Source organism: Citrus clementina, unplaced genomic scaffold (genome assembly GCF_000493195.1).
Source record: "Citrus clementina cultivar Clemenules unplaced genomic scaffold, Citrus_clementina_v1.0 scaffold_7, whole genome shotgun sequence".
Taxonomy (NCBI): Eukaryota; Viridiplantae; Streptophyta; class Magnoliopsida; order Sapindales; family Rutaceae; genus Citrus; species Citrus x clementina.
In genome coordinates, this window is record NW_006262075.1 from 16974660 (window position 1) to 16989009 (window position 14350).

Genomic DNA, 14350 nt, shown 5'->3' on the forward strand with positions numbered 1-14350 from the left:
TCAAAATATTTTAAAATATTGATTTGCTCATTGTCCGAGTAAGTTTTGCTCAAGATGCTGGAAATAAAATTTTAATATTTAAAGCAAAAGAATTACAGATTGAATAATGAGTGCACTATATATCATGAGTATTCAAAATAATTATAATATACATGACTTATAATAAATTGTTCTTAATAGTAATTCACATGATGAGTATTTTTGTAATAAATTATTTTAATAAAGGATTGGGCTATTTAAACCATAAAAATACTTTTTTACCTTTTTTTTGTAAAATTTAATATAACTAAAAGAACCATGCAGAAAATTACTATTTAATACACACAGAAGCCTTTTTAACACCCTTCTTCTTCTTCTTCGTTTCTTTGTCTTCTCCACATCCATGTTATCTTGTAAATTTAAATAGTATGTTTATCATTCATTGCAATTGCAGCCTTATAAGACTAGCAATGTAAATGGAATTATGGAGACTCACGAAAATTACTTATAGTAATACAATTTACTTGATCATAGAGTTCAACCTTTCTCATTGTTCTAGTGGAAAAAAAAAAGAAAAAAAGAAATCAACAAATATTCTAGTAAAGAAATTATAAAAATCATACTCATAAACTATCCAAAGACAAAATATTCAGATTTCATCAATATTGTTGAAACAAAAAACTGATTACTGCCCAAGATGCTTGTAATCAAATCAATTCAAGTTGCATAGATACAAGATGGAATAGATCAAATCACACCTCAGGAAACCAACAAGAACTAATCAAGAATAAGAACTAAAAGAACAAGAATCCACAGAAACCGAGATATTATGTGGTTCAACTGTGCATAGAATGCTCAGCCTACACTCACGGGAGAAGCCTCAAGATGGGTTTTATTGAATCAATAATGGAGATCGTTACAGAGCCTTATACCAGATTTTACAGAAAAAAAGATAACACTTTCTCTCTCTCAAAACCCTCTCTACAAGACTCTAGAATCATCTTTGAATCTCCACAGAAAAACAACTTTTATACCATGTTTCCCCAGCTAGCTTATTTCTAGATTGTTCAGTTTATTGATGCGCAGATAACAAACTTTAACGAACTGGATTCAGGCTTCAGCACATGCTTCCTCATGTGGTTACTTAAACTGCCATTCAAAACACGCCATATCTATGTCGTTTTGTGGAGTCTGTTTTCTGTTATAAGCAGCTGAGCAGCACGTGTCTTTATAATGCTTTAATAGCCTAAAACACACAGTCGTTTTTGGAAAGCCAATTTGATTCAACAACCATTCTCGCAATTCTCAACCTTGAATAAAAAATTTATCCTCACTCTAACTCCTTCTCCAAAACCTTATGCATCTTACTGATTGCATAATCCAACTAGGTCTAGACAAGTTCTGAACTTAGCCACATGAATCACCTTGGTAAAAGCATCTACAGGGTTCTAATCATTGTGTACTTTCACCATTTTTATAGTACCCCTTGACTCTTCATTCCTGATGAAATGAAGCTTAACATCTATATGTTTAGTCTTCTCATGGTATGCAGGGTTTTTGCTCAAGTGTGTTCCACTCGAGCTGTCACAGTAAACTGGCACTAACTTCTGGTTTAACCTCAATTCTATCACCAACCCCTTGAGTCAAAGTGCTTCTTTTACAGCTTCTATAGTAGTTGTGTACTTTGCTTCAGTTGTTAAAAGGGCCATTACACTTTGTAAAGTTGCCTTCTAATTCACAACATAACCATTTAACATGGATACATAACCTGTAAGAGATCTCCTCATATCTAAATCCCCTGGCATATTCTGAGTCTACATATCCTCTCAATCCATCACCATTAGCTTTTTCTTTGCCATTCATCAGGCCACAATTCATAGTGCCATTAAGATACCCGAGTATCCATTGTACAGCCTTCCAACAGTCTTTCTCAGGCTGAGCCATATATCTGCTAACTACACTGATAACATGAGCTATGTCTGGCCTAGTCAATACCATTGCATACATGAGGCAGCCTACTGCATTTGCATAAGGTACATTGGCCATATCTTGCTTTGCAGCTTCTGTCTGAAGGCACTGCAAGTTGCTTAACTTGAGGTGTGATGCCAAGGGTAGCTGCACAGGCTTAGCATTATTCATGTCAAATACTTCCAATATTTTTTTATTAACACTAAAAAGTGTATGTGTAATAAAGAGAAAATTATTATTTTTCACTTAAAGTATTCATTAATGCGTCATTATTCTTAAATTATCTTAACACTCCCCAAATATATTTTTATAATTAATTAATTCACAATATGCTAATTTTTATCTTGTAAATATTTTTCAGAAATAAAGATGAAATTGGAATTGAAAGCAAAAACAAGAAGAACTGCTGGAGCACAATTAAGGAGATGTAATAAAAAATAAAAAATAAAATAAAATAAAATAAAATAATAAAAATGGTAAGCAATCTTGCCACCCACCTGACCATCACCCATGTTTTGCTTGTTTGTTTGTTTGATAATAATAATAAAATAAAAGAAATTAAAGCTAAAGATCGCCTACAAAAGCCGAAGAAATGAGGGAGCTGAAGGAAGCCAAGAGGTAGAGAAAAGCCAATAAAGTAGAGCGAAGTCGAGAGAGAACGAGAGGGGCAAAGCTGAGCAATTATTTCTTTTTCTTCTTTTGTTGTTTAATCAATTTCCTTGTAACATATTTCAAAAGTTTATCAAATAAAGAGAGTGATTTGTTTTCTTTCAATATGAGTGGCTAATTTTACTAAGCTGAGGTGAATGGTGAAGCTCAAAATTTCAAACTATTAAATCTATTACTTTCTCAAGTGAGTTTTTAAGTTTATTTTATTATTTTCTAGTTATTTTTATGTCATGTTAATTTATAGATTCTCTTGGATTTGTATGGTATTTTGACATAATGTTGACACATTAATACAGTTGTAGCACATTAGATATTTTACTCCATATTTATCCACACACATAGTTAGTTAAGAATTAAATGATATAATAAATAATTGGTAAAACTAAGGCAAAATATAAAAATGCACTACTAGAAAAATGGTCTTTACTGACTTTAGAATAGTGTCAGAAATTACTTTCACTGACACTTGTTAATTGTGTCAGTAATCTGGGAGTCAGAAAAATAGTGACACTTGTAAGTGGTGTCAGTGATTACTAGTACTACAGTATCACCGATATTATGACACCATAGTGTTAGTAGTTATTGATATTTTATTAGTGTCTATGATTATTGTTACCATGGTATCACTAGTTAATTTATTTTTTTAAAAATTAAAAATTAAATTGGATCATTGCCTATTGATTTATTTGTAAAATTAAACGCACCACAAAATAATAAAAAGAAATTGATTTATATCACAAAATCTTTCATTTCACATTTAAATATTATTAGTATATATTACAAATTGAACTTCAATAGCCAAAATATGAGATATCCTACTCTCATAACTAAATAATCCAAATTCAATACATAAAATTAGTCTCTGTCCATATCTGACCAACTTCCATCAGAATTAGCCTCATCACTTCTGCTTTCACTGTGATAATTGGAGCGCCTCCGACTCCAAGTTGTTTCATGAACTTGACGTTCATCATCATGGCTTCTGCGAGGACCACTTTTCACACGATCAGCCTCCCTTGATCTAGACCTTCTATAATGATGCCTGTATAAGAAATTACAAAATCATAAATAACCAGAAGATTTCTAACATCAGCAGTAAATACATTAAATAATGAAAATTTGATCATAGTTTGGATCATCATCCCTTGTACATAAGATTGCAATGCTACATCACCAAAGGCTTCTTGTTGAATCTAATTATTTTCTTGCCATGCTTGGAACATGGTCATTACGCCACATACTAATCATACATTTTTGCGTTTTAAACTCGAACAATAGACCAAAAAACCAACAGAAGAACTTTCTTTAAATCTTGCATTGTGAGAACATCTTTTCATTATTCATTGCTTCTAAGAAAACCGAGTTAGGAGACTTGAAGAAAACACAAATGAAGAGAACGATACTATGAAGAAACCTCTCAAAATCATCGGTCAAACATGGAAGTTTAAACTAAAAAATTCAAATAACAGAAAGTGAATTAAATAAACAAGAGTTCATATATACCAAGTACAGTTTTTAGTGTCTATGACTAGTAATAAAAGCATACCTGTCGGCATTAGTTGAATCTATCTTGTTGCTCGTTTGTCCTGAGCGTTCTTGATTCCAAGTCCCAGATTCATCAGAATAACCAAATAAAGCAGCCATCTTTTTCACCCAATATCTCGGAGGTGGTTTCTCCCAATCAGCCCATTCATAGTCTCCGCCAGGATTGCGGAAACAGTGGATAAAATTGCAAGCCATTCCACGAGAGCATGTCTGTTAAAATATGCTCAACGAATATAATAAGAGTGTAAAGAAAAGAAGAAAAGAAACAAACTCATTTCATATCAAAAGAAAAATGGCAAAGAAAAAAGCAAGTGTGTAAGCCGCACAATTATAATTCTGAAAAATGAGACAATTGGCTGTACCTTTAGTCTTGACTTCATATATTCCCCATATATGGCAATCTTCCGTCTAGTCACATTAATAAATTCACATGTGATCTATCAAGAAACACACAAATAAATAAACCATCACCATCCAGAAAATGACAAGCTGTAAAATTCAGTAAACAGTAATGTGTCGATTACAATTTAAGCATGGAGAAAAATTTCAGATTAGACTATGTCAACAGTGTCCACAGATAGTTAAAAGATGGGAGAATGTGCTGGCGTTCACTAAGCATATAATTTTTCACAGCTTAACCCATTGCAATTTTTCCAGTGTTAAGTCTAAAGGAAACTAGTCAGGAATCTTCTGTAAAGTAAATAAATAGTGAAACAACTATTCTCATAGCAATAAAATGAAATTATTTTAATACTTTTCTTCAACTTTCAAATCAATCAAACAAGTAAAGCAATTTTAGTACAATTGCACAGCAATTTAAGCTGAATGGACAATTGGAACAATTGTGGAACTATTAGACCCCAACGAATACTGCAAAAACAACCCTTAAACAATGGCTGAAGAAAGTAGAAGCTTCTCTTAAGAAAGTAGAAGCTTCTCCTAGATCATGCCTTTTCAATCTCCCTTTGCTAAGAAAGCTGCCTTGGTATTTAAGACTATCCAAATCCTATCAACATGTTGGGACATTCAAATACAGCCTCCAAGAAGACATGCTGTAAGCTTTACAACTGAAGTCTGTCGGATAAACCAAATCTTATACCCAATGCCAAGAGCTTTAATTCAATCCATTTTAATAGGCACCAATTACCAGGAATTGGTAATCCGACAGGGAAAGGAAGAAAAAGGAACAAAAAATTAAATTTGAGAAAAAAGAGGAACAAAAAATAGGGAAAGGAAGTCAAGACTACGAAATAATTATTCAATAAGCTGAAAAATTATCATATATCATGCACGTTTTATTGAAATTGATGATCATATATACACTCACTCACACAACACACTCACTACTACACACATGTCCATAAGAGACAACCAATAAAGTTAGAAAAGAACATACAATGCAAGCCAAGACCACCGCAAACAGGACATGCTGTGATGTTTGATAAAAAGCCAAGACAAAAGTAGAGGGCACGACAAACTTTTTTTTCCTTCTTAATATTGATGTTGATAAATGGCTGGTTGAATTTGACAGACGAGCAAGTACTTCTCAGATCTTTGGAAAAAAAAATGCTTTTGATTATTCCAGCAAACACCATAGTCCATAATCACCCAAAAAAAGAAAAAGCATTTGAACCTGATAAGAAAAAGGAACAAAAAAAAAGCATTGTCCTTGCTTTGAGATTCTTTCATCATCTATAAGAAAATTAAGACAGTAAGATGCTGCACGATATTCAATATAGTAAAAAGCAGTTGAAGAATATCCTGTAGAGCATTTTAATGAGCAAACAATCCAAAGGTTCCAGAGGCATACTTTATCATAGTCAGCTTCAAGCTTGATAAGTGGTGCAAAAACATTTTGATACTGCATGAAATAAGAGAGAAAACAACAACTACAATTAGCAGCCATAAGACAGACTGTAACTTTCCGCAAAATTCTCATGTAAAAATACCGAATCTAATTTTTGCATCAAACACAGAACCCGATATGCATCTTCATACTTCAAAGCTACAGGCCGAGGCTCATCATCAACACCAGGCTTCTCAAGATCCTCAAGTGTTGCATCAGGATTTGTCTTCCATAGTTCTTCTACCTTGTTTATTTGTTGAGCACTAATCTAGCGTGCTCTCAACTGCTCCTGTTCAGATAGGATCTGTGAAGTGAAATACATCATTAACAGGTTGAAAAAACAAAGCATCACATCCTAAAAAATCAATAATACAACATTTACATACTACATTTATAAAATGACATTACACATATGTTCCCAAAGACAAAATAAAAAATTATACAATTTGTAAGTAATCCCGTTCAAATGGGATCTGTTAAGCACAACATGTTGTTAGCAGGTTGAAAAAACAATGAATCACATCATAACAAAAACAACATCTACATACTGTACACACAGATCGGACACATAAGTTCTTAGAAAATGAAAATATTAAGCAAATTATAAGTGATGATGCGGTAGCGAATCAACAGTACCATGTCATGTTATATGCAAAAGTTTGTATAGATTGCTCATAAGCTGAGTCTTCTCGTAACAAAAAGAAGAAATACCAACCTTAACAAGCCATTGCAAGAAACATCTATCATCAATCAGAGAACACCACTGACTTAAATCCCAATTCATGTCCTTCAATGCATTAACATTCAGGCAAGGTTCCCCACACAGAAGAACAACTACACTTTCTGTCTTGGCTGATATAAAGCCAAGAAGGAACACATTTCGGCATCCGCAGTTGTAGCATTCAAAGAATACGAATAATTTCAACAAGTATAGAACAAACCCATCTATAGAATCAATAGTTCAAGCTCAAAATTGACATCAATTTCAATTTCACCAAATCAAAACCTCATTCAAGTTCGCAAACCCTAGAACACCCAAATCCAAACACACCCTCAAAACTTCCTAATTACAAAATCACTAAATTCTCTAACAAAATAAAATCCCTAAGATAACCAATAAAACTCAAACAAGCTCAATTCATAACCAAATTACAAAATAAAGAATGAACCAAACGATAACAAACATATCACAAGAAGTGATCTTAGTTTCAAAATCACTCATAATTTTTTTAAAAAAATTCTTGCCTGATTAATTCGACCGAGAACCTCTTCTTTCTTCGCTGCTTCTTCTTTGCTTTCATAAAGCCCAGCTTCAACCAAAAATATCAACCCCAAAGGAAATCAAAATCAGGGTTTCAGATATATATATATATATATATATAAAGTAATTATAGATAAAGATGAAACAAAACCTTTTCTAAGTCACAGGTTCTTTGTATATCAGCCTCTGTGGATTCTATAACTGATATTGGTTTCGTCGACGGCGACAAACTCATTCTCTCTGATCTCAACATTAAAAACAATAAAATACCCTCAACAAAAAAAGCCCTAATTTTTTGAATCTGACTTTCGAACCCTAACTTTGGCTAAGCTCTTCACAACACTTTCTATTTTAGCTCAAGGATGGCAGCTTTGAAGGTTTACAGCAGCGGCTTGTGAGGTAGATCGTTATTAGAGAGAGAGGTAGAGAGAGGGAGAGGGGGGAAGAGAGAGAGAAGAGAGCTTCGGTTCAAAGAAGAAAATGGCGGTGGAGATAGATTTTTTGCTCGTCAAAATTTTTAGATTTTAGGTTTTCATGTACACCTCATTAAGACATAGTTTCTAGATAATTTAATTTAATTTTTCAAAATTAAATACAACTTGTGGTCTAGTGGCTTAACGTTTAAAATTAAAAATCTAAAGTTTAGAAGTCTGCGGTTCGACTCCTAGTGGAGACAAAATTAAAATTTTATTATTTTAATTACTGATACCTTAATGTCATATATCTCTGATACTTAATTTACAGACGCTATAGTATTAGAAATTTGTGATACTTATCTGTTAAACACAGAAAATGCCCCAATCACATGTAATTACTGATACTTGTTAATAAAGTGTCACAAGACAAGTGTCAGTAAAGACCATTTTTCTAGTAGTGATGAGAGAGTATTAAAATTATAGTTTGGGCAACTGATAGTGGATCCCGTAACCTTAGCATATTTTTAAATTGATTTCTAGTGATTTCTTTTTTTGTAATTAATTTTTTTTATTTAATAAATTGACAATTAGATTTTAAATTCCCTATGGTTCGACCTCAAACTTATTGGATTATATTATAACTAGACACTCTTATACTTGTGGGTAATACACTTTTGAGTCGTGTCAAGTATTTTTGTTGTAACAGAAACATTATGCCTTTACTTCTATTCCTCCTGATCTCCATCCTCAATATCTTCTGTGCATACCCTAGATCCTTCAGTCCGAATTCAAAATTTAGCAGCATCCTGAGCTTATCTATCTCCTATTTATCCTTACAGGCCACCAACATGTCATCTATATATAGGAGGTATATGTATAAACCATCCTTGATTATCTTGTAGTAAACACAGCAGCTATAACTACATCTGATGAACTCATGTAATTTCATAAATTCATTAAATCTCAAGTACCATTGCCTAGAGACTGCTTAAGCCCATAAAGTGACTTCTTCAGCTGACATACATGGTCTTCTTTACCAAGGAAAACATACCCTTCAGGCTGGGACATCAGTATTTCTTCCTCAAGTCTACCATGCAGAAATGTTGTCTTGACATCAAGTTGATCAAGCTCTATGTCTTGAACAACTGTTATATCTAAGATAACTCTAATTGAGGGATGTTTTACCATTGGAAAATACACTTTTTTAAAAAATACATCCCTTCCTTTTAAGTATAACCCTTTGCCACAAGTCTAACTATGAATCTCCTTGGTTCACATCCATTTATGCCCTCCTTGATTTTGAAGATCCATTTGCAGCCAACCACTCTCCTATTTTCAGGCTTCTTAACTAGCTCTCATGTGTTGTTTTTATAGAGGGAGGTCATTTCTTCATTCATATCTCTCTGTCATTCTTCTTTAAATAGGCTCTAAGTTGCTTCTTTAAAGTTCTTTGGTTCCTCATCATCAATGTCTTTTGGTCCTGTTAGAGCAAAGCCAATTAAATCTGCATATCCAAATCTCCTTATTGGTTTAATTTGCCTTTTTTTTCTTTATCTCTGGTAAGCTGGCATTCTTTGATTTGCTCCTGAGAACTTGATTGATCTTGAGGTAATTATGTGTCTTCTATATTTTCTAGAACATCACCTGAATCTACAGCTTCAGTTGTGTTTCTAAATACAGAAGGCTCTACCTCAAAATCCAGTTTATCTGCTGATCTAGAATTTCCTATTTCCACTTCAGGTGCATGACTGTTTTTAACCAAACTCCCTTCATTAAACATCACATCTCTACTCACTATGCATTTTGGTGGATTAAAGTCAGTGCACCAAACCTTAAACCCTTTAACTCCCTTTAGATAACCTATGAAAACACCTTTCAAGGCCCTTGGAGCTAGTTTACCTTGACCAATATGAACATAGGCTGGACAACCAAAGGCTTTAAGAATTCCATAGGCTTCCCTGACTATATTTCAAATGGTGTTTTAAAATCAATTGCAGTTGAGGGGCTTAAGTTCACAAAACAGCATGCTGTAAGTAAGATTTTTACCCACAGTGACTTTGGAGGCTTGGACTGCATTAACATACATCTTACCTTTTCCATAAAAATCTTATTCATCCTTTCAACTAACCCATTTTGTTGTGGGGCCACCTTTACTGTCATATGTCTTGCAATACCTTCATTTGCACAAAAACTGTCAAATGGCTGATTCCAAAATTCCAAACCATTATCAATTCTCAGATTCTTTCATCTCTTCCCAGTTTGGTTTTCCACCAACTTTTCCATTCTTTAAACTTCTCAAATACCTTAACTTTATTATTTAAAACATACACGCAGACTTTCTTAGAAGAGTCATTAATAATGGATAAAAAATACACGTTCCCTCCCAAAGATACACACTAAGCAGGTCCCCACAAATCAGTGTGTGCAAAATCCAGCCTCCTATTTGATTTCTGACTTGATCTCTTGAAGCTGCCCCTTAAAGACTTCCCTAGAACACAGTCTTCATAGAATTCCATATTTCCAATCTTGTCAGTACCAAACCCACTTTGCTTTTCTAACTCTCTTAATGCCTTCTCACTTATGTGCCCCAATCTTAGATGTCATAACCTAGTTTTTTCTTCAATAGGCTTTAGTGACACTCCAGCCTCTCTAGATATCACCTTACCATCTAAGACATAAACTTCATTCTTCCTAGTCCCTTTCATGACCAGGTTAGAACCATTTAGAACACACAATTTCCTGATTCTAACTTGATGCTACATCCCATTTGGTCCAACATTCCTAGAGAGATTAGATTTCTTTTCAAATTTGGCACATGCTTGACTTGCTTAATCACTCTTATTGATCCATCATGTAGCTTAAGACTAACATTTCCAATTCCAATGATTCTACAAATTGAGTTATTTCTCATCATCACTCTACCACTATCAAATTCTTGGTATTCAACAAAGTAACTTCTAAAATGGCACATATGAAATGTGCATCCAGATTCTAAAATCCATTTACCTTTTTGGCTGTTTTTAGTTTTCACATATACACTATCAGACTCATACATTTCCTCTTCTACTACAGCTGCATCTCCACTCTGGTTTCTTGAGTCTTTGGGCTTATTTTTCTTCTCAGGGCAATTCTTTTTAAAATGGCCTTCTTTATGGCATTGAAAGCATTTCAGATTTCAGATTTCAGATTTCTATTTTTGTTCTTTGACTTCCCTCACTTCTTCTTCTTATCAGTCATAACACTTGCTGTTAGTCCTTTACTTGCACCATTCTCCAAGAGAACTTGTTTTTTTCTCGAAGCTCCCTTGTGTTTAAAGTAGATTTTACTTCATCAAGTGTCAAGGTTTGTCTACCATACATAAGGGCATTAACCAAATTCTCATAAGATTTTGGTAATGAACTGATCAACAAGAAAGCCTTCCCTACATCATCCAGAGCAGTATTAATGGTTTCTAGTGTATCACATACCTTGTTAAATTCATCAATGTGATCCTTCAGTGAAGATCCTTCCACCATTCTCAATGTAAACATCCTCTTTTTGATGTAGAGTTTGTTTGCAAGAGACTTGGTCATATAAAGATTTTCGAATTTGCCCCATAATCCAGCTATTGTCTTTTCTTTAGCCACTTCCCTAATGACTAAATCTTGAAGACTCATAATTATAGTACTTCTGGCTTTCTTGTGAATTTCAACAACTTCTTCTGAAGTCTTGGATGAAGAAACCTCTTTTTCCATCCTTGGTTTCAGGCTCAATAACATCTCTCAAACCCTAAGTGATTAGCAAAGCTTCCATTTTAATATTCCACATATTAAAGTCATTCTTGCCTGTAAATTTCTCTATATAAACCTTAGATGACACCATACTTGGACCTGATCACAAAACACCAAGCTCTAATACCAATTGTAGTGAACAACTTGTCTTTTAAACGCAACAAACTAATCACTGCCCAAGATGAGTGTAATCAAATCAATTCAAGTTGCACAGATACAAGATTGAACAGATCAAATCACACCTCAACAAACCAACAATAATCAATCAAGAACAAGAACTAAAAAAACAAGAATCCACAGAGACCAAGATACTACGTGATTCATCTGTGCATAGAATGCTCAGCCTACATCCATGGGAGAAGCCTCAAGATAAGTTTTATTGAATCAACAATGGAGATCATTAAAGAGCCTTATACCAGATTTTATAAAAAGCAAGATAACACTTTCTCTCTCTCAAAGCCCTCTTTATAAGACTCTAGAATCATCTTTGAATCTCCACTGAAAAACAACCTTTATACCATGTTTCCCCAACTAGCTTATTTCTAGATTGTTCAGCTTATTGATGCGTGGATAACAAACTTTAACAAACTAGATTCAGGCTTCAGCACATGCTTCCTCATGTGGTTACTTAAATTACCGTTCAAACGCACCATATCTATGTCGTTTTGTGAAGCTTATTTCCTGTTACAAGAAGCTTAGCAGCACATGTCTTTATAATGCTTTAATAGCCTTAAAACGCAGTCGTTTCTGAAAAGCCAATTTGATTCAACAGCCATTCTCACATGAGTGATAATTCAAAATTTCATTTTTCATTCAATATTTTCGGCAAGTGTTAAGTGTCAAGTTAAAAAATAAATATATTTAAAACAATTAATAAACTGAAACAAATCATATTCAATATGTTCAATTGAAAATCAAACAAGCATTTTTTTTTAATTATTAACTCACGTCTCATGCACACATTGTATAGTGTAACTCCAAATAAAACAAGTAATTTTTTTTTATAATATTATTAACTCATGCACCCACTAAAACTCAAACCCAGAACATGAGTCTTAGGATGGTCACCTCTTACAATTAGAGTAAATCTTAGCTTCAAGTCGAACGAGTAGTTTGATATGACTTATTTTTACAAATTCATATTTTCTAACATTGTTTTTTTATAATTGCCATGAAGCCTTTGGCCTCTTGCTTTTACAAGAATTTAGGGTATCTTCTTGGGATATATTTCTTCAATTTCGCATGTAACACTTATAAATAATTTATATACGAATAAAATCAAATAAAAATTTGAAAATTTCTAAACTTAACACATTATGTTGAATGTTCAATGAATTATTTAAACATTAACTTTTAATACTACCATTACACATTACACAATTAACCTGTTTTATATCACATGAAAACCTCATTCATTTTGTCTTTTATACTGTCGACTATATACGGTAAAAAATGTTAAAAAAAACTTAGACTGTTTGATCGTAAATTATAAAAGTCAAATTTTTTTAAGTAGATAAATCAATCGTTAGAATAATTAGAAAAAAAATGCAGAAATAAACATCCATTTTTATTTTCAAACACGCATAGAAAATGATAACCGGGTCAACTAAGGAAAAAGTATTATTATTAATTTTTGCAAACCCCGGCTAGTACGAGGAAATTTTATTAATAATGAATTTTAAAAAATAAGAAATATATTTGTATGTAGTCGTAAGCCGTAGAGTCTACTTAAAAAAAAAAAGGAGTGAGAGAGAGAGAGCAAAGAAAGGTCAATCGAGTTATTGACTGTTGCGGTGGATTCCTAGACAATCAATGATTCGGTTGCAATAATTTTCTGCTTCGAAAATAAAACGTGAGTCCTCAGCTGGACATGGTTCCGTGACAAACAAAATCCAACGACTTTTGTGCGCTTGTTGAAATTTCTACATGGAAATTAAATCGAGGCCCGTGAACCATAAAATCTTTGATAGCAAATTTGTCACTGTAGATCTTCTAGTTTGTGTCTCAAATTTGATTGAGATAAACATCTATACACCTTTTGCACTATTCAAAGAATACTGGTAATTTCTATGTGCAAAAGTGTGTGTATATTAGTATTTCTTTTTTTAAGGAAAAAAGATACTACACCCCTAACGTTTAGGTGCCACGACTTGTTTTTGATCAAATTAATCAAAGTTAAAACTATTTTGAATATTATGTAAAAAAATAATTTTTGTATTATTAATAGGAAGATATTTTGCTAATTGTAAAATCTATTTAAACCAAAGATTTATTTAAAATCTTTTAAATAAATATAAATATATTATCAAAATAAATATAATAATTTAAAATTTTAATATTATTTTAAATGTTAAAAATAATTTAATGTTACTAATCTACTAGATAGATTATATTATTTATATTATATTTGTATTAATTAAAAAATTTTAAATTTGATATTCTAATTACTATATTAAATGGGTATTATAGTTTTTTTTTAGAAGAAAAGTAAGACTTTCATTGCTTCAACTTTGTGAATACATCCAAAATGGCTTGAGGAATTTCATTGGCCCATACAACTGACTCTTTAAAGACTATGGCAAATTTCGCCAGACAATGAGCTTCTAAATTACAAGTTCTGGGGGTATGCTCAATCCTGACAAACTCAAACTGCCTACACATGCTTTGAATCTCTGAAATCACCCAAAAAATTTCGGTCCTGCTTCCTAACTTGTTGTTGACTAAATTAGTCACTTCCAGACAATCTATTTCTATAATCACTGACTGCATTTTTGCTTCTGTTGCAACCTGGACCCCCCATTCCACAGCTTCAGCTTCTAAGTATCTTGCTTCTCCTCTAAATGGTACAGTTTTGATAGCTGCCATCACTAGTTTGCCATCAGACCCTCTGTCCACA